This window comes from Ambystoma mexicanum, chromosome 2q, assembly GCF_040938575.1.
Source record: "Ambystoma mexicanum isolate Mex_15411 chromosome 2q, UKY_AmexF1_1, whole genome shotgun sequence".
Lineage (NCBI taxonomy): Eukaryota > Metazoa > Chordata > Amphibia > Caudata > Ambystomatidae > Ambystoma > Ambystoma mexicanum.
Window position 1 is genome coordinate 587,837,231 of NC_090924.1, and position 19,716 is coordinate 587,856,946.

Sequence of the window (19,716 nt, forward strand, 5' to 3'; positions counted from 1 at the left end):
AGAAAACCAATGCAAACGTGTTTAGATGATGAATGCCAGCATACATTTGTCTTCTCAAGCTGTTTTTGACATGATAAAGCAATTGATGGGTACAGTTTAATTCAAAGTGAACAGAAAACATCACACCATAATTATGTTTTGGTATTTTAAATGTGCCCAGAGCACCAGGCTGACTGCCTTCTCTACTTTTCACTACTATGTCCTACCCATCTCCACTGTTCTTACCACTGTCCTCTGTACACAGCTCCCGTATTCACTTTGTCACTCGGCCACTCTGTTTCCGTCTGTTTTTCTCTCTCGTGCACCAACAAGAGATGCATAGTCTATGTTTTGCAGCATGAATCAGGGAATGGCAGGTGGTGCGAGGAGGCTGTCTGGGAATTTCCTCCGTTTCCCAAGTTACTGGGAATTTAAGAACTCTTTTACTGAGCGATAGCATTCCCCAAGAAGTGTAAACACGGGATCCCGTTTCTCTTTTCAAGGCATCAATGGTGCAGGCAACAATTCATTTAAACTCTTACCGTGCCTTACAGAGGCACTTTGCCTAAAGATGCCTTCTGCAACTCGGGCTAATTAGTGCAAAGGCCATTAGCCAAATTATGCCATTCGTCAGGGATTTGGGCTGCATGGGACAAACACCCCTGATCCTTTGCCCCTGTAAACTTTGCTGTGTGCCATTAATTGCAAACAAATGCAAGCTGTCGGAATCAAAGTGTCAATTATTAAAAGTCCCTCTTGGCAAATTGGATGGATGAAGAGTCATAACTTGTGCAGTGCATTTGGAGAGAACGCCATCTTGTTGGCCAAGCCAAGTTGTGATGGCACAGCCTGCTTACCCATACGGTGGCTACCTGTTCTGCCTCTGTGGACTGAGACAAGGTACTGGAATGCCCCGGAAATAGCCCCTCACTGGATGGGATATGGGCCTCGCTCATTCCCAAGGATGTTCTCGGAGATAAAGTCAAAACAAGGGCTACCACAGACATTTTTCCCAAACGCGCATTTGTGCAAAAGTCTGCTGCAATTCACTGATATCATGTCTGTTACATGAATTCCTTGCCGCACTAATTTAAGGTCTTTTTAAAACACACATCAAGATACGAAATATATACAAATACAAAACTATGGCGAGCATTCTGAAAAGCATTTATTTTCATGATTGCGATTTATCTACTAGGCGACAAGCAGGATTTCGAATAACAATGCAGTATATTACATTTGGGAAAGGGGTAAAGTACAGCTACACTGGAGCAGGATAAGACAATTACATACATTACCAGCTTCTAAGTGGCCGTGATGATTGCTGACACTGCCTTTCTTAAATGACACCTCTAGGAAGAACAGAGATTGGCAGAGATGGATACTGGAGGAAACAGGTTACACATTTAGTCAACTGTCTCTTGTAATTATATTCATTGACTGAGGATGACATGCAAATCAGAAATTCTGTTTCAGACGTTTGACTTCCTCAGCACCCCCACTACATATTATTATAGCTTCCTCGGTTGGAAAAGTAGCCAATTACAAATAGGGAAATAATTCTGCTTTTCCAACACAGATTTCTGTTACAAACATTTATATATTATATGCTCGCATAGAATGAGTGGAAAATATTCCGATACATGGAGACTGCCTCTATTTAAAGTGATGAGGCACCAGAATCAGGTTTTTCATCAGCTACCACAAAACGGGTACACCAGGTAGGGACCTGCTCCCTTGACAGACCGCGCCATACAAATGGCAAAGCGTTTCACCCACACCACAAACACTCATGTGAACTGGTGCAGGGGCGGGATTTTGATCAACTGTAAATGTGTAAGAAGGAAATGCTGAAAGACCCACTTCAAAATGGAACTTCCTGCATTCATGAACAATGATACGGTACCCCATTGCAACAATGTACTGTATGTTGTGAGGGAGGAGGAAACAGCAAGGCGAGGGTTAACGGGGAAGGGATGCAGAAGGAGGAAGAGGAGGGGCCTTGAGGAGGAAGAGGCAGTTAGTTAGAGAGCAAAAGTTGTAGAAGCAAGACACATCCTGTCATCCTTTGAATGAATACAAGTGAGAGTATCTTCCCAACAGCTGTCGACGAGGATAAAAGGAGACTGACAAGCCTCCTTCACTCTGGCAGCAAGACGCTGTTCTTCCATGTGAGCGTAGCCTAGACCTGCATCTTCTTGTTCAATCAGCTTGTTGTAATTTCCTGTTATTCTCGAGATGTCTTTTTTTACTGATTTTTTATCGATTCATTCCTTGATTTAAGGAGATTGAACCCATCATATGGATCTTGGGAGTTTTACTCCACATCTTCCATGTCATGCACAGTGTGCTATGATCACTTTCATCCATAGCTGTGATGTACAAATGCTCAGCAATGGGTGTAAAGTTACAAGAGCTCCAAATATAATATATAGTAGAGGAGGTGTTTTGTCCCCTCCATGTGGGTTTGCCTGGTATGCCCCCAGTCGTTTGCCCATTTAGCATATAGCAGTTTTGATATGACGTGAAATTTAAATGAATTCCTTTTTTGTCCAGACATTTCATGTTCATGTCCCCACAGATTATCAAATGGGGATTTTTTAACTCAGTATAGCAACCGTCAGGAACGTGTTTAGTGATTGAATGAACTTCTTAGTCGTGATCATTGTCGGATTCCAATAGACATTTAGAATCACTGTATTCAATGGGTATTCAATGTCACTTTGTTCGTGTTGTAGAATTGTAAGAAGCATGAAGGGGTTGGAGTTTACATTTTTTATCATTACCAATCCAACACCTAGCTTAATAAGTGTTAGTAGATCTGCAAATGGTCTTCCACATGAGCCTTTTAGTACAGGATTCAGAAGTGTTACGTATTCATCTGTCAATGGTATTTCACGGATCCAGGTTTATTGTAGGTATTTCATAGTGTGATCATTTGTTTCTGCTGAATTTGTGCTAAATAGGCTTTTAAATCCTCTGGTGTTTCTTGAAAGGAGCAATTCCATTTTTTGCCTCTTTCTTCGTTCTAGCTAATTGGTCTTCTTTGATGCCACGACTCTTGGTATCCAGCTCCAATTTTCACACTTGGCCCCTCTGATGTTCGAAGCTTGATTCCTTACTGCTTCCTTATTTTGGTTCATTTTATTTTTGAAGGTAACAGTGAGTGGGCCGTCAATATATAGTTTCTTCTACTCTTGAGCAAGGAACGTCTGCCTGCATTATCTGGCTCAATTTGCTTGGACTTATGATGAAAGCCTATATGCATATTATGTTCTCTTACTTCGAAGCAAAAAGGTAGTAAGGCTAATCTAGCATCTAGCAGCATTTTTTGCACTGATTTTGATTTCAAATGCAATCGGACCCATTCCAACCTGGATTTCTTCATGAATTCGATTATCGCGATGTTGTCTGATGAGATGGTTCTTAGTGGTGGTTCACAATGGAAAAGCTGCATTACAGTCCTCCTGTTGAAACTCACTTTGTTATTTTCAGTCAAAATGTTTTCCAAATGAACCTTACACGCTTCATTTCCTGTCCCTTTTCTGTTACTACCTCTTTCCATCGAATCATACCTAGAGTAATAGTTGCGGTCACATAGTGTTGTTGGATTCAGAGCTTTGGCGCTGCTTTTTTTGTGTTGTCTCTATTTTTCCATTCATTGACCTTGAATTCTTCTTGTAGTGACTGTGTCAAGAAAGTGGGCTCCTATTACGCTCTGGTTCTACTTCATCTACTTCATTATCACACTCTCTTATTTCGATATCTTTGAACTTTCCAGAAAACACTGGTTTAGGGGAGACCAAGATTTCTTGCACAGCTGTTGTATTCAATTTTTCTTGCCACCTTGTACATGTCTCTTCGTTTTCGTCAAGGTATTCTGATAAATCCTCTAAAGGGTCGTGGTCATCAATGCTATTTGCTTCCCCATGACTTTGCGTGGACATTTCCATCTCTTTTTCATGTATCGTAGAGGTGAACAAAATTGCATTTTTCATTGATTCTTTGTCAGAGTTGTGCACTATGAACTTTGTCCGTTTCTGATAACTCACTCTTTTCTCATTTTCACCTGCATTGTTTGGTGGCAGGGGGCATGGGTAGGTTTCGCAGAACTGATCTCGAACCATTTGATTTAGCTATCAGTCTTCCTCTGATATTTTTTGGTGTGATTCTGCATGGACTTGTCTCCTTGCCTTTATTCTGAAGTACGCTTCCCGTGCCCCCAAGTTGCTTCTGTTTATTAAAGGTGTCGAACACGGCGACATCAGAGGGTCGAGTTCCCTTACAGGGGCTGATGTTAAAGGTGTCATTTTCCTTTTAATTCCCCTTACTTAGTACATAGCTGTCATCATTCCCTGGTCCAGTTTGTCCAATTTCAGCATAGGCACACTCTAGGTCTATGACCCTATTTGATTACATTTGGTTGACCTCCTCGATTATTTCTTGTATGTTATAGGCGTAGCGTGCGCATTTCTCTTATTTGTTTGCTGATTTACACTGACAGTGACTTTACCTTTTCTCCATTTAGCATGTTGCTTTACTATGTGCATTAGTTCCTCAAGCTTTTCCTTCTGTTCTTTTCTTGAAGACATACTTTTACCTTTGTTCTTTGTGTTAATCTGCTCATTATTTAAGCCGTTGTTAGCTAAATGTCTTGCCCAGATGGGCTGTTGTGCCATTTATATTTTTCCTCATCAATTTCACAGTATCCAGTTGGGCTTCCATCATGTTATTTCTGTCACCATGTTCACTCTGGGCCAAATCACAGAACCGGGATTGCCACATGGCTGAGGTTTCATCCTCTCGGTTCACTCTGGCTTGGACATTTGTTGTGAACGCTTCCAAGAAAATAAACTCATAATGTACCATTGCCAGCAGAGTCTTGTGGTCCTTCATACTGCTGTGGATGTTCCTAAGAAGTTTTAAGTTTTAAGAAGGGTGCCGACGATACAGTTAAAGCAGCTATTACGTTGTTGTGTATTTGTGTCCCCAATGGTAGATAGATATGATCTTTGTATAATAGCATTCCTGAGCAAAAGGATGGAATGTGACGAGTTTATTGGGGAGCACTGTGCATTCGAGGCATTAGAATCAGATTTTTGAGATTCATCCACATGCATTTATTTCCACTCAAAACAACCGCCACATCAAATGTTTCCGGGCAATTTCCTGCCTCACTATCGCTAGTCACAGTTTCGCCATTTAGATGTGGCCAGAACGAATGAGGTGCTCGTGAGTTTATTGTGTGTTTCTGCGGTACCGGCGACGTTTGTGTCCCTGCATTGCCAGCAACCATAACAACTTTTCCTTCCACTTGAACTGCCATTTGCCCCACTTTGATTATATTTTCCTTTGTCACCTCCCTGGGACGCTCGGGGTCGACAGCTTGATTTTCTGGAGGAAGAGCACGTTGGCGGACTCCGTCCATTTGAATACGCTGTCTGCTTCAAGAAGCCCAGCGTCAATAATGTCATGTGTATTTGCCAGCGAGTGCACATTGTTTTTTATGGCAGTTCCTGTAAAAACGTCAAGTAGTTGAACGACTGGTATCCCAACTGAACTGTGCTCTTGTTCAATGGTGATACCAAGATTTCAATCACCTGCTGTGCTATAAGGTGATCACTTATTTTTCTCCATCGGAAGTGTTTGATAAAACTGTTGCTGGTGCAGTGTGCGCAGCCCCAATTGTTCCATAGGTTCATCAGTTACCCGGTTGCACAGGAAAGTCGCAGGACAGGTTAAACATCTCTGACGTGCCCCAGGAGGTACTGGGGAGAGACTGGACTCTCCTGACAGACTCACATGCTGGTGCTACACCCCTTTCACTTTATGTAGGCAGGGCTTCTGGGTTAAAGGCAGAGGCACAGTGCACAACCTCCTCTTCCACCAGAAACAAAACAGCACAAAATCAAATGGAGGACTGGGGAGAGATTGGACTCTCGTGCCGGATTCACGTGCTGGCACTACGCGCCCCATTCAGTTTATGGAGACAGGGCTCTGGATTAAAGGCACAGGCACAGTGCACGACCTCCACTTCCACAAGCAGCAAAACAGCACAAAATCAAACAGAGGACTGTGGAGAGACTAGAGTATTCACTCGAACAACTGGCGTCACAAGCCTTGGAAAGCCAAATCTACACTCAGTGTGTTACTTATCTGCACGTTTGTATTTTATTTGACAGTACTTTCCACATGAATACTCTTGAAACTTTTTGACCTTGTTCCGTAGATCAGCATTCACATGCTGACTGGAATAAAACAAGTAACATATTTTTCAATGAACTCCATCACACAGCTATCACTTTTCTTACTAAACTGAGGAGTATCTTTAATCCACAACAGCATATGTATATGTGCCTAGTACTCTTCCCTCCAAAGGAAATGTTCTACAGTGCCTAGTGGGCCATTTTCTTTATTACATATAAAGTATAGCATAGCTAAAAAAATCTGATGTAAAAAACGCCATACACTTACAGGGTCCATAGAACACAATTCTCCTGGCGTCATGTGTTCTATGTTGTCTTTCTCTGCATTAGTTCCCCCAATCCACTCTGCAAGATCATCCCAACCATACTCAGCGCAACTTAAAGTCACAAACCAGGTTTGAGATCCCACGTTTTTGATCATGCATCTAACCTCTGAGTGTCTTCTATACCAATATTGTTTAGTTCCTCCCATTGTAGCAAGAATATTCATAAGTTTGCCCTCTTAAACGTTTCTTTCACCTGTTGCAGCATCTCACATGCAGAAAGATTTTGAAATCTAGTTTCCGGTCTGAAGTTTATGAGCAACAACATAACATAATGTTGAAAGTTCACTTTCATACAATTCGTGAAAATATGTTACACATTGGAACGGAACCGTGAATCTTCAAAAAACATTCTGAAGCAGAGATTCACACCTTCTGATCATCCAATCTCTCTCCTGTACAAGCTGGAAAAAGCATAGGAAATCAACATGCTTCTAATGTCTTTTCCCAGATACTAATTCGTGCACCTTTCGTTGCTTTCATTTGATACAATTCTGAACTATCGCCCGTGACTTCACTTGAGTGTAGAGGATGAATAGTGCAATGTTCATACAAACTCTTCCCTTCTGCAACAGATAGACGGTGAAACTGACCTTCACTGCTTTTGTTTGTTGACACAACATCAAGCTTAGACAAGTCTGTTACAGTCAGACTGCCTTTACATAAATCATTGTGCTCCAATACAAACGCCAATGCATTTTTCACTTTTCCAATATCGATAAACTTTTTCCCAAATTCTCTTATCTTTAGTGGCAACACCATTTACTAAAACAAACAAAGAATCTGCAATATCACACTTCACTCCTAGAATATTAAAACTTTCTTCCGAATTCAGTGGTAAAAACACAACTTTGTGTCTCACAGCTTGCACTAATGACTTCTTAGGCAGATTTGACATCCTTGTTTGCAGTCTAACAAAAACTTGAAAAGGATGAACAGTTTGCAACGCAATCACTTCAAATATGTTCAATTTTTAAAGCACAAGAGGGATATCAGGCACTACCATATCGTTTAAGACACTTATGGTTGATACCATATGGAATATTCTTCAAGTGAAAGCATTTCATAAGGCTCTGACTGCAATTCCCTTCTAATTTTTGAGAGTTGTCATCCTCGCCACACGAGAGAAAATCTCCCACTAGGACAATTTTTATGCTTGAAAAGAAATAGTTCTACCAAAACTATTTTTCTTTCAGAAGCGCATAAACTGAGTTCCAAATTAGAAGCAAGGAACTATCACAAAAAGATAGTGAAGAAAACTCTCAAAATATCAGTACATAATAACCACTAAGTCTTACTTGAATATCGGGATAAATCACAAGATAAGAAGGGGATTGTCTTTGTAAGTACTTTAACTCCTATGTCCAACCAGATCTATAAGATGACTAAAAAACATTGGGACATCTTAAAGAGCAGAGAATACCCGTTAGAACCACCATTATGTGCATTCAAAAGAGGCACCAATCTAAAAGATATGTTAAATAAGAAGGACATTACTAAAGTGTCCCAACCCCAAAAAAGTGTAAGTGAACTATGGGGTCTCGCCAGATTGACAGGGCATTCGGCATGTGGCCATTGCGTCAACTGTGGACTAACAAGTAGAAGCACATAAGTGGATCTAGGATTAACATGATCATGGGCACAACGGAATTTCACAAATTGCAATACTAGCAATGTAGTCTATGCAATTTGGTGTCCTTGTCAGAAAATATATATAGGGATGACTACATGCAAAATTAAGATCAGAATTTCAGAACATAGGAGTTGCATTAAGAATAAAGTGTTACCAGCACCCTTAGTGAATCATGTTGTGATGTCAGATCATACGAGTGAAGATCTGAAATGGACGGTATTTAATGCATATTCCACCAGTCTCACAAAGAGAATCTGCAAGCAGAACTTTATATGCCAAAGAACAATGGCTGATTTTTTTATGTGACACAGCAAATACAGGATTAAATGAGCAGGTTGAGTGGCACAATCTCTAACAAAGATAAATAAGGAGCTTTTGGTGTTGAGTGTAGTAATTATGTATCGCATCCTGGATTTGTGGTAATTGCAATAAAGGAAAAGTTAACCAATTAGTATCAAGTGTTATAATCAGACCCAGACATTAACGGGCAGCACGATCATGAGAAGTTGGTTCATTTTGAGTCTTAGTGATTATGCTTTTGAATACCAGTACTAATAATAAATTGTGTCTCTAAACAAGACAATAAGAGCTAATAGAAAAAATAATCAAATAGTACTGGTGTAGTGAACATCAGCGTTTCTTCAAACACAACGGGCAAGGCAGAACTACAACAAGACCATAATTGCGATGTGGGTGTTTACTTTAAGAACTTCAGTAGGATAGGTCACGTGGCCAAGACCAGACGTACGCGGGAAGCACGTTTAACCAATAGTGAGGTTGCTTATGCGTTATATCTAGTGTCAGCACAAGTCACTACGAGGCAGGCAGATACCGCCGACCCAAACATTGGACCTCCACATTAGCAAGACGAATACGCTGTGCAGGTAAGTGTAGAACGAAGAAGGTCACTGTTCTTTGCTAGTTCCATGAGCACAAAGAAATATTGACTCGGCGAAAAAAGTTATTCCTAATGTATGGTTGATTACCTGCAGATGGTTGTAAGCAACGCGATAGACCCTTGTAATACCGAGGTTTACCTTGCTACGGCCGCGACTGCAACATCCGCATAACAAGTTTATCTGTCCACAGCTTGCAATACTAATGCTTACAAGGTATTGCAGCGTATTTATCTTCCCTATTATTAGTTCAAAAGTTCATTTCACAACCATCCTGTGTAAAGCATAAGTGATACCGCGAGACGCACACTGAGTGGAATAACGTTAATGATTCTGTTATCACGTACAACCTTTAAGAAACGTTTTAATGCAATCCGTTTCTGTGTTGTTGCTTTTTGTTTAGAGTGTCTGTGACATACTTTAAAGTCTGCAGCACCAAACAATGAAGATACTAGCCAATACGGAAGCACAGGCATATAATTCATCCATCTGTACGAGGAAGTAAAACAAGTTTAAGAGCGCAGTATACCTGACAATAATCAAGTAAGTTCTCGTAAAATAAATATGTTGATTAGAACTAATGTTAGCAGTAGTTGGTAAATGAACAAAAAGTAGCCAACCAAATAAAAAATTGAAATATAAAAAGTTCACGGTTCAGGAGCCGGCATTCCTAATACTAAGTTTTACAAGAGTGCTAGCGCTTTGTATAAAGTAATGCATCACTGCAAAGTAGATAATTGAGTCTACGAGGTCAATAGTGCAATACCTACCGACTATTTTTAATCACAGGGCAGTATCTGGCTCTGATGGCAATATATGAGTTTGTTATTAGATAGTAACAGAATTAATGTGAACCTCTAAACGGTGGGTTTTTGAGTGTTTGATGAAGTGTATAATTTGCTTTAACAGATGGATGTTTATCTAAAAGACACTTCTACTGAACCGAAGAATGAGTGACTAAACTACATTCTGACGGTAAGCCAATGGTATGAAGATTAAAACTTTATTGCAAAGGCCATAGTATAGACAGCGTCACTAATAGCTGTACTGTCTGTGTTGTTATCCTTAGAAGTCGAGAAGATCTTTGAGCCCTGGAACCTTTTTAAGATTTGAAAGAAAGTTTCCACCTTTCATCTGCTGTGTCAAGTTTCCCCTGAAGAAGTTCTCATTAACAATAGAATGATGATGTTAGAACGAAACATGTCGGGCATATGAACTCTGTGCAATTAACAGTGTTTAGAATCGGTGCAAATTAGCATTTCTAGAACCTAATGGTAACTCCGATAGGATTCAAAGAATAAGTATAATTAATAATGTTGGCGATTTACCCTTGAAACAAGGCAGTCGTTATGTTATATCTGACTGCAGAATTGAAACTGTTTTTTATAAATTTAAAACCGAATTGTTTGGGTTTTTAAAAAAAAAATGTTTTGGGAATTTTTCAAGAGTTAGATTTGTATGTTATATCAGAATTCTTTTTCTAAAATTAATTCACTACACATCTATCTTTTTTAGATTTGTTTTAAGCAACTGTTTAATGATTTTTTAGTATTATATTGTCTTATTAACCTAATAAATTTGAAGTATTTTTTCTAAAAAATGTTTGTTGGTATATGTTCTTGAGTGGTCTTGTAACTGTTGATAGTTAGGGCTTGAAATTTTACCGACTTGAAGGTATCACAACACATCGGCGCCTAAGATTCTTTTCATTCAAACACACATAAGCTATTTAATGGGGACGAATCTCTGAGCCGTTATATTAACCCCATCGTCTTCTTCCGTGTATTGTGGCAGTTTGCAATGCAATCACTTCAAACATCTTCAATTTTTAAAGCACAAGGGGGATATCAGGGACTACCATATAGTTTAAGACACTTCTGAGCGGAATACGTGTTTGATTATAAAATCCAACACAGTGTCTTCAAACATAACGTACCTCACTTGTGTCATATCATTCTTGAACAAACAAATACATATAACGTTCTTTCCAAAAATCTTGTACAGTGTGTTTAATTTTGTTCTCAACATAGACTAGTTGCACTTGAGACTTATAAAAAGTATGTCGAAGCGATACACAAACAATGTCAGGTCTATCAGTAGAAGATAACTCAAACATTGCAATACTTCTGCTATACTGTTGAAAAATCTGATCCTTTGAAAGCATAGGATCATCATTTCCACTTCCTGTAAGTGTTTCATCTACGTGCACATACTCTTTTAAATGCATGATATTTATAATTTGCATTGTATAAACTAAACTTTCTGCAGTTCAAGTCAAAAGTATTTGATTTAAAAATCCAAGCGACATACTTGCAGGCCGATTCATGGAATTAATGTGCGCTGAAAATTTCGGCGCAAGCGTGCAAAAGCGTGCGAATCGCAGCGCAAGTGCGAAAATCGCAGCGAAACCCACGCACAGCGATTCATGGAAGTCCGTGTGCGTGTAAATCCATGGATGTGCGCTAAAATCATGCATGGCGCACACTGGTGCACACGTCTTCAAACAGCGTGCGCTACCCGCACAGCGAAAGCGCACATAGCGCAGCGCACACAACAAAAGTAGGCGTAACATGGGGCATAACACGCAAATGGGGAACAATGCGTAAACATGTGGGCGTCACAGGGGAAGTACAGGAGGCAAATGCACGGAACGCCCACACGCGCGCCTACAACACGTATTCATGGAATCGAACGGGGCTAACGCGTGCGCCAAAAAAGACGCGCTAATCCGGAAACACATACGCCAGCAGGAAGCAGGCGTACGTGGACCCGTGCAGCATAAAAGTGCGCGCAAACAACAAACAAGCTCAGACGCTAAGATGAATATACCGTGCCTCGCAGAAGTGGTCATGGGATACCGCAGGAGGAGGAGGATAGTCAGGGCCAGAATTTTCACACCCAGAACCAGCATTTTTGGGATGCCTGATGACCAGGTGTATGGGAGGTACAGGTTTCCACCTCACATAATACTTGACCTGGTGAGTGAGTGGGAGGATGACCTCACATCACCCACCCTGTGCTCCCAAGCATGAGCCCCTTGGAAAAGGTGCTCAATGTACTGCACTTCTTGACCACTGGTTCATTTCAGCGGACAAGTGACAAAGTGGGGGGGTGTCACAGGCCACGCAGTCATGCTGCCTGCACCAGGTGTTGGCCATCATGACTGCACGCCCATTAGTCCGCAGAAACATATACCTGCCCAGAACACCTGCAGAAAGGCAGGCTGGCGTCCAAGATTTTTATGGGGTGGCACACTTCCCCAAAGTGCTAGGTGCCATTGACTGTACCCATGTGGCTCTACGTCCTCCCAGGGCAACTGAGCACATCTACAGAAACCGCAAGCACTGGCATTCCATCAACGTGCAGGTAGTATGTGATGCCAAAGAATCATCACCTCAGTATATGCCAACTATCCAGGGTCCACCCATGACAGTTTCATTTGCAGAATGTCAACCCTAAACCGGGACCTAGAAGCTGGGGGGCATGGCGATACATGGCTGCTTGGTGAGTACATTTCAGCCCAACCAACAAAACAGACTATTTCCACGTGCAATTGGATCTGTTCAAATTTTGTAGAAAGCTTAAGTTGAGAAAATATTTTGCTGAAACACCGCTGAAACCAAAATCAATCAACCTCAAAGTTATCTCACCCCTCACTGTGGAACTAGCAGAAGGGACAGTTAATATCATGAATCTGACAGAGACAAGCTTCTCTTTAGAAAACGTGATGGAAGAACAAAACATAGACTCGTTTCAGACAGAAGAAACTTATTTGAAACCCAAATCTAAATTCATTCCAATTTTGATGGAAAACAACGTCATAGACATCTCTCAAAAAGCAGTCAGTCAAGAATTACGCAAAAACTATTTGTAGAATAAAACCTCCAAACTTAAACACAATCTTACTAAGGCAGAAAGAGAGGCCTTAAGTCAACTATCCAAGAATCAACAAGTAGTAATAAAATCAGCGGATAAAGGAGGAAACATAGTCCTCATGCAAAGAACAGACTATGTGGCGGAAGGAATCAAACAACTAAATGATGCAAAATGCTACACCACACTCAAAACTAACCCAATCAAAGATTTACAAGCAGAGTGGCACCATATAGTTAAAAACTGGGAGGAAATAGGTCTACTGGTAGAGGAAGAATCATCCTACATGGACATAGCCAAACCAATAATGTCTATTATTTATTTCCTGCCCAAGATACATAAGAATTATGAAACTTTTCCACCATGCAGGCCAATAATAAATGGCATTGGATCTCTCACAGAGAGGATATCACAATATATTGATTTACACCTTCAACCTCTCACCACAGGACTTGCCTCATTTTTGAGAGATACAAAACATGTCATCCAACAGATGGAACATATCCCGTCGGAACCCAACTTCTTATTTGTGACTCTTGATGTAGTGTCTTTATACACTAGTATACAACACATCAAAGGACTTGAAACAGTAGAATTCTTTTTGAAAACAAGGTCTATTTCATTCTTACAGCAAAATAATATGATTTTGGAGATGCTTAACTTTGTTTTAAACAACAACATCTTCATGTTCAATCAGACAATACACAAACAGGAGCAAGGTACAGCCATGGGTGCACAATTTGCACCTTCATATGCCAATTTATTCATGGGGCATTTTTAGTTGAATCATGCATGGCAACGCAAAGCATTCAGTGATAACAACGTGGTATATTGGGGAAGGTACATTGATGATGTACTTATGATATGGAATGGAAATAAGATTGAACTAAAGAAATACATCATGTACCTCAATGACAACAACTACAATATCAAATTCACAGAGAAAGTCAGTGCAACAGCAATTGAATTTTTGGATCTAAAACTATACACGGATGGAGAAAAAATTGTACAGATCTCTACATTAAACCCACGGCAGTGAATAACAAATTACATGCACAAAGTAACCATGTGAAACACATCATCAAAAACATCCCATATGGGGAAATGTTAAGAGTAAAAGGTTGTCCTCTTGTGGAAACCCACCGCTAGTCACCAGAGTAGAAGCATGATTTGAGGCCAGCTTGTTCTTTGCTCTGCGTTTCAGGTCATTCCACCGCTTGTAGCAATCATCAGCTGAGCGCCTCACAAATCCAAGGGCACTAATGATGTCATGATTTCTGCTTCCAAAAGATCAGGGCTTGCCCGATTCCCTTGGAAGCAGACCCATAACACCGGTTCAGAGTGCCAGCCAGTCCCAATTGGGACGTTTTGGACCCTGTCCTGGCGCCAGTGGCACCAGGCTCATAAAGATGCCCAGTCCCACGGCTGGAAGCGCCGGGCTCATAATGCTTGGGTGGACTTACCTGCAGCAGACCATGCTGCTTACTTACCTGCCAGTTGAACCCCTGATCCTCTTCTGTTTTGGACTACTTTTCCTGTTGGGTGGGGCAGGAGCCACTCCCTAGGTTCAGAACACTGGAACTCTTCTGGAAAGCAAGAACTCTTTTCTTACCTAGGCGTGGCTGTGGAAGGAGACATCTAAGCACTACAGGAGGCTATTTAAACCACACCCGATGGATGAATCTTGCTTTGCGTTATTCTGCATTCTCTGCAGCAGAACGCTCATCGTGTCTTCTGCTTCTGATCCTGGGCCTAAGGGAACAAAGGCTTACCATCCTGGAATCCAGTCTTCAGCAGCACCTGTAAAGACAAAGAAAGAACAGGTTAGCACTACGGTCTTCAGTGGCAGCGCATCTCTTACCTGGTCCATCGGCTGTCACCAACGCCTCGCGCTGCATTCCGGCATCTGAAAGACAAAGGCTTACCTACTCTTCGCATGCTCCGGAGGTCTTCGCACTGCATTCCGGCATCTGAAAGACAAAAGCTTACCAGCTCTTCGCACGCTCCGGAGGCCTTCGGCGCTGCATCCCGCATCTGAAAGACAAAAGAAGGTGTGTTTAAAGACATTGGGCAACTTTATTACTCACGTGCCATTACTCCTTCCCACGCCGAATCCAGTGGGTATTCCAGCACCCTTCAGCTTCTCTAAAGCTCCGAACTTGTACCTGCAAGATAAAAGGGACAGTTAGTGCGCATCGTGAAGCAGGCTACAAGCGCTTACTTACGTGCTTCCAGGCGCTTCTATTCCTCACGCGGGTTCGATCCTCAACTCTCATCAGCCCGCCATCCGCCATCGCCGGAACCCTGCAAAACAAGAGATATCATTACAAAAGACTTTTAAGACATTTGAAGTGCCCAGAACTTACCGTTCGTGCAGTTAACGACGGACAGCAGTCCTCTGAGGTCAAGAGGCCTGCACCCTTATCCAGTGAAGAAACTGGTTACGGCACCCTGCCCCGAGGCAGATGGAGAGCTCAGCGTTCACTTACCTAAGGTGAGGGCGTTAACCTTTGGGGTTCTACAGGAGAAGAGAAAGGGAAGAGGAGAGAGGCACCCAATAACCCCAGTTCATTAATCCCATATTTTCTATCTGCAGACATCTTACTCTTCGAGTCAGACATACAGTGCACAGAGGTCCAGCCCAAAGAGCCAACCGTGTGTTACACATCACCTTTGAAGATACGGCATTCACCCAGTCAAGACCGGCGCCTCTGCGGGAATCAGGTGAGCGTTACAGAACGCAAAGCCTACCGCAAAACTCCCACCCAGGCGCTATGGAAACCTCGGATACCGACCAGCTAGCCCAGTTACTTGGGGAACTAAGAGCAGAAGTGCATGCAGCCCGTCAGGAAACGAATGCTCTAAGAAGGGAACTGATTATTTCCAAGGAGTGAACAGACAATCTCGCTAGACAATTGCTACAGTCACAAGCCGGACAAACTCTGTTACCCACATCAGGGGCAAATCTTCCTTCAACATCCTCTACGAACCCAGTGCAGATCAACCTACCTGGGAATGTACCTCTGGCTCTGCCCGAACGATTTTCTGGTGACCCAAAGAGGTTTGCAGTATTTATTAATCAGTGCCGGTTGCACTTCTTATGCCGGCCAGCAGCCTTTCCAACTGATCAAGCTAAGGTAGCTTTCGTGCTTTCGTACCTTAGTGGCAATGCGGCAGACTGGTCGATCCCTCTAGTTAATCAAGATGATCCGGTTCTCCATGATTTTCAAGCTTTTCAGCTCAGTATGGAAAAACTGTTTGCAAGACATTCACAGGGGCAGGCCTTGGACAATGAGCTCCTTTCATTGCGACAGGGTAATCAAGACCTTTTGGCTTATATTGCGTCTTTCAACAGACTGATAGTGGAAACTCGATGGCCTGAGGACAAAAGGATTACGCTGTTTTATAGAGGTCTACGTGGAGAGCTCAAAGATGTGTTAGCCCAAGTAGTGAATCCCCCGCAAGACTGTTCGGACTATATTGACTTAGTCGTTCAAATTGACCACAGACTGCAGAACAGGAAGGCCGATCGTTCCAAGTTTGATGCTCGAGTATTTTCCAAACCACCAACTCCTACCAAAGGAGTAGACTCCGGGAACCCATGCAAATAGGGGGCCTGAAAGGACCACTAACACAAAAGGAGCGGGAAAGGAGAAAACAGCTGCAATTATGCCTCTATTGCGGAAACTCAGGGCACTTTCTTCGAGACTGTCCGGTGAAACCAGCCAAGAAGGCAGTAGGAGCTGCAGTTACCAGGGTCACAAACTCTGAGCAGGGAAACAACCTCGCCCGACAAGAATAGAGGTCCTCTTGCCGAGCGTTAAAACCAGTTCCGTGACCTCGCATTTCGTGATACCTATGGTCCTCATTAGCCCTGAACATCCGGATCGATTACATGCGAGTGAAGCTTACGTCGACAGCGGTGCCATCGGCAATTATGTGGATCATGAAATGGTTTTGAGGATGAATCTGACTCTTTGTCCAAAGGCTGTAAAGGACGTCATTACTACGGTGGATGGTACGGAGATAGCCTCCGGACCAGTAACGCATACCACCCAAGAAGTGACGCTAGTAAGTCAAGATTGACACCATGAGAAGATCGTGTTCGATGTGATCAAGGCCCCTCAGTTCCAGATTATTCTAGGAATTCCTTGGTTAGAGAAGCACAATCCTCAGATCGATTGGCGAGCAAGAACGGTTCAGTTTCCAGAATGTGTCTCTACTTGTCACCCTCGACCTGGTGTTGCACTGGCAGCAATTTCCTCGGAGGCTCCCCAGTTACCTCCTGAATACCTAGAATTCCAAGATGTTTTCCGGAAGGATCAGGCTAACTCTCTACCTCCTCATAGGTCTTATGACTGCCAGATAGACCTGATACCTGGATCTACTCCTCCTTGTAGTAGAATGTATGCCCTCACAGAGCCTGAGAATCTTCACCTCCGACAATACCTGGATCAATACCTAGCGAATGGGTTTATTCGTCCTTCCAAGTCCCCTGCTTCCTCAGCTTTGTTCTTCGTTCCAAAAAAAGAAGGGGACCTTAGAACTTGTATAGATTATCGCGCCCTGAACCAGATCACCGTTAAGAATAGATATCCGTTACCTTTGATCCCTGAACTCCTGGACCAAGTCAGAAAAGCATGCATATATACAAAGCTGGATCTTAGAGGAGCCTACCACTTGGTACGAGTAAAAGAGGGCGATGAATGGAAGACGGCCTTCCGCACCAAGTATGGGCTATTTGAATATCAGGTCATGCCCTTCGGACTTTGCAATGCCCCGGCCGCCTTTCAATATTTTATGAACGATGTCCTCAGAGAGCTCATAGATGTGTGTGTTGTTGTTTACATTGACGACATCCTCGTTTATTCTTCATCGGAAACTGAACATCGGAAACACGTGAAAATGGTCCTCGAGAGATTGCGTCAACACAAACTTTTCGCTAAGTTGGAAAAATGTGTTTTCAACGTGACTGAAGTTGAATTCTTGGGATTCATATCATCACCTAGCGGAGTGCGTATGGATTCAAAGAAGGTCAATGCAATTCTCAAATGGCCATCGCCATCCTCCGTAAAAGGTGTTCAAAGCATGTTAGGCTTCGCTAACTTTTACCGCAGGTTTATCCCTGAATTCTCTCGAGTAGTCCAGCCCATCACCGCCGTGTTAAAGAAAAACAAACGTTTTGAATGGTCTACCGAGGTGGAACAAGCTTTCCAGAATTTGAAGACTAGATTTATCTCTGCACCGATCTTAAAACATCCTCGCCCAGAACTCCCCTACATCGTTGAAACTGATGCTTCGAGCCTTGCCATGGGGGCAGTTCTATCACAAAAGGACCCAGTAACCAATCAGTTGCATCCCGTGGCATTTTGGTCCCGCAAATTCTCGCCTCCTGAAATCAATTACACTATTACTGATAAGGAACTTCTAGCTATCAAGTCCGCCTTTAAGGCTTGGCGGCATTATCTTCTGGTGGCCCGACACACCGTTACTGTGATTACAGATCACCGAAACCTGCAATATTTGAAAACCGCAAAAGCTCAATCCTCTAGGCAACTCCGTTGGGCACTATTCTTTGCCGAGTTTGACTTCATAATTACCTATCGACCTGGTACAAAAAACGGTAAAGCTGATGCCCTTTCTCGGATGGGAGTGGAAGAACATTTGATCAATCCTAAACCTGTACCTATCATTCCCGAACAAAGAATTCTAGGTGTAATCGCCACACAATCCATAGAGGAAGTTAAGGATAAAGCCAGGCTACTGGCAACTCCAGCAGACATACAGAATTGGCATCTGCAGGGAAAGGACTTTACAGTGAAGGACAACCTATTATATTTCCAAGAACGGTTATACCTGCCCAGCACAGATTTACAGAAAAAGGTAATCTCTTGTTATCACGATTCTTTAATGGAAGGACATCCCGGTATGACCAAGACCTCGGAAAAAATCAAGCGCTACTTCTGGTGGCCGTCTTGGAAAAAAGATATCAGAGACTTTATAATGTCCTGTGGAGTATGCGCCCAAAACAAGAGTCAAAAGGAAAAACCAGCCGGCCTCTTACGCCCTATTGACATCCCCCCTCGCCCTTGGCATACGCTTTCTATGGACTTCATCACCGATCTACCTCCATGCTCCGGATACAATACGATCCTAGTAATCGTGGACCTATTCTCCAAGATGGCGCATTTCATTCCACTCAAAGGCTTACCAACAGCAGCAACTGTGGCCCGAGAATTTCTCGAAAACATCGTCCGACTGCACGGTTTTCCTTCAGTTCTAATTTCGGATCGAGGTAGTCAATTTATTTCTCATTTTTGGCGAAGTTGCTGTCGGTCGGCTCAAATTGATGTGAGACTTTCGACCAGCCACCACCCTCAAACCGACGGACAAACCGAGAGGACCAATCAAACTCTGGAACAGTATTTGCGCTGCATGCTACAACAAACTGAAAAAACTTGGAAAGATATCCTTTGGATAGCCGAATATGCCTACAATAACTCTGTCCACTCGGGAACTGGGAAGACCCCGTTTTTTCTTTTATACGGTAGTCACCCTCGAACCTCGGAGTTGGATCCACTCCAAGATCTTGGAACACCAGCAGTAGACCACCTGCATTCTACAATCACCCAAGCCTTTAAGGAAGCCGTTTCTCACCTTCAAAGGGCTAAAGAACAATACAAGAAAGGAGCAGACCAACATCGGACGGAAGCCCCCCAATATCAAGTAGGAGATCAAGTCTGGTTATCCACCAAATATCTACCTCTAAAAGGACCACGCACATTCAACCCAATATACCTTGGTCC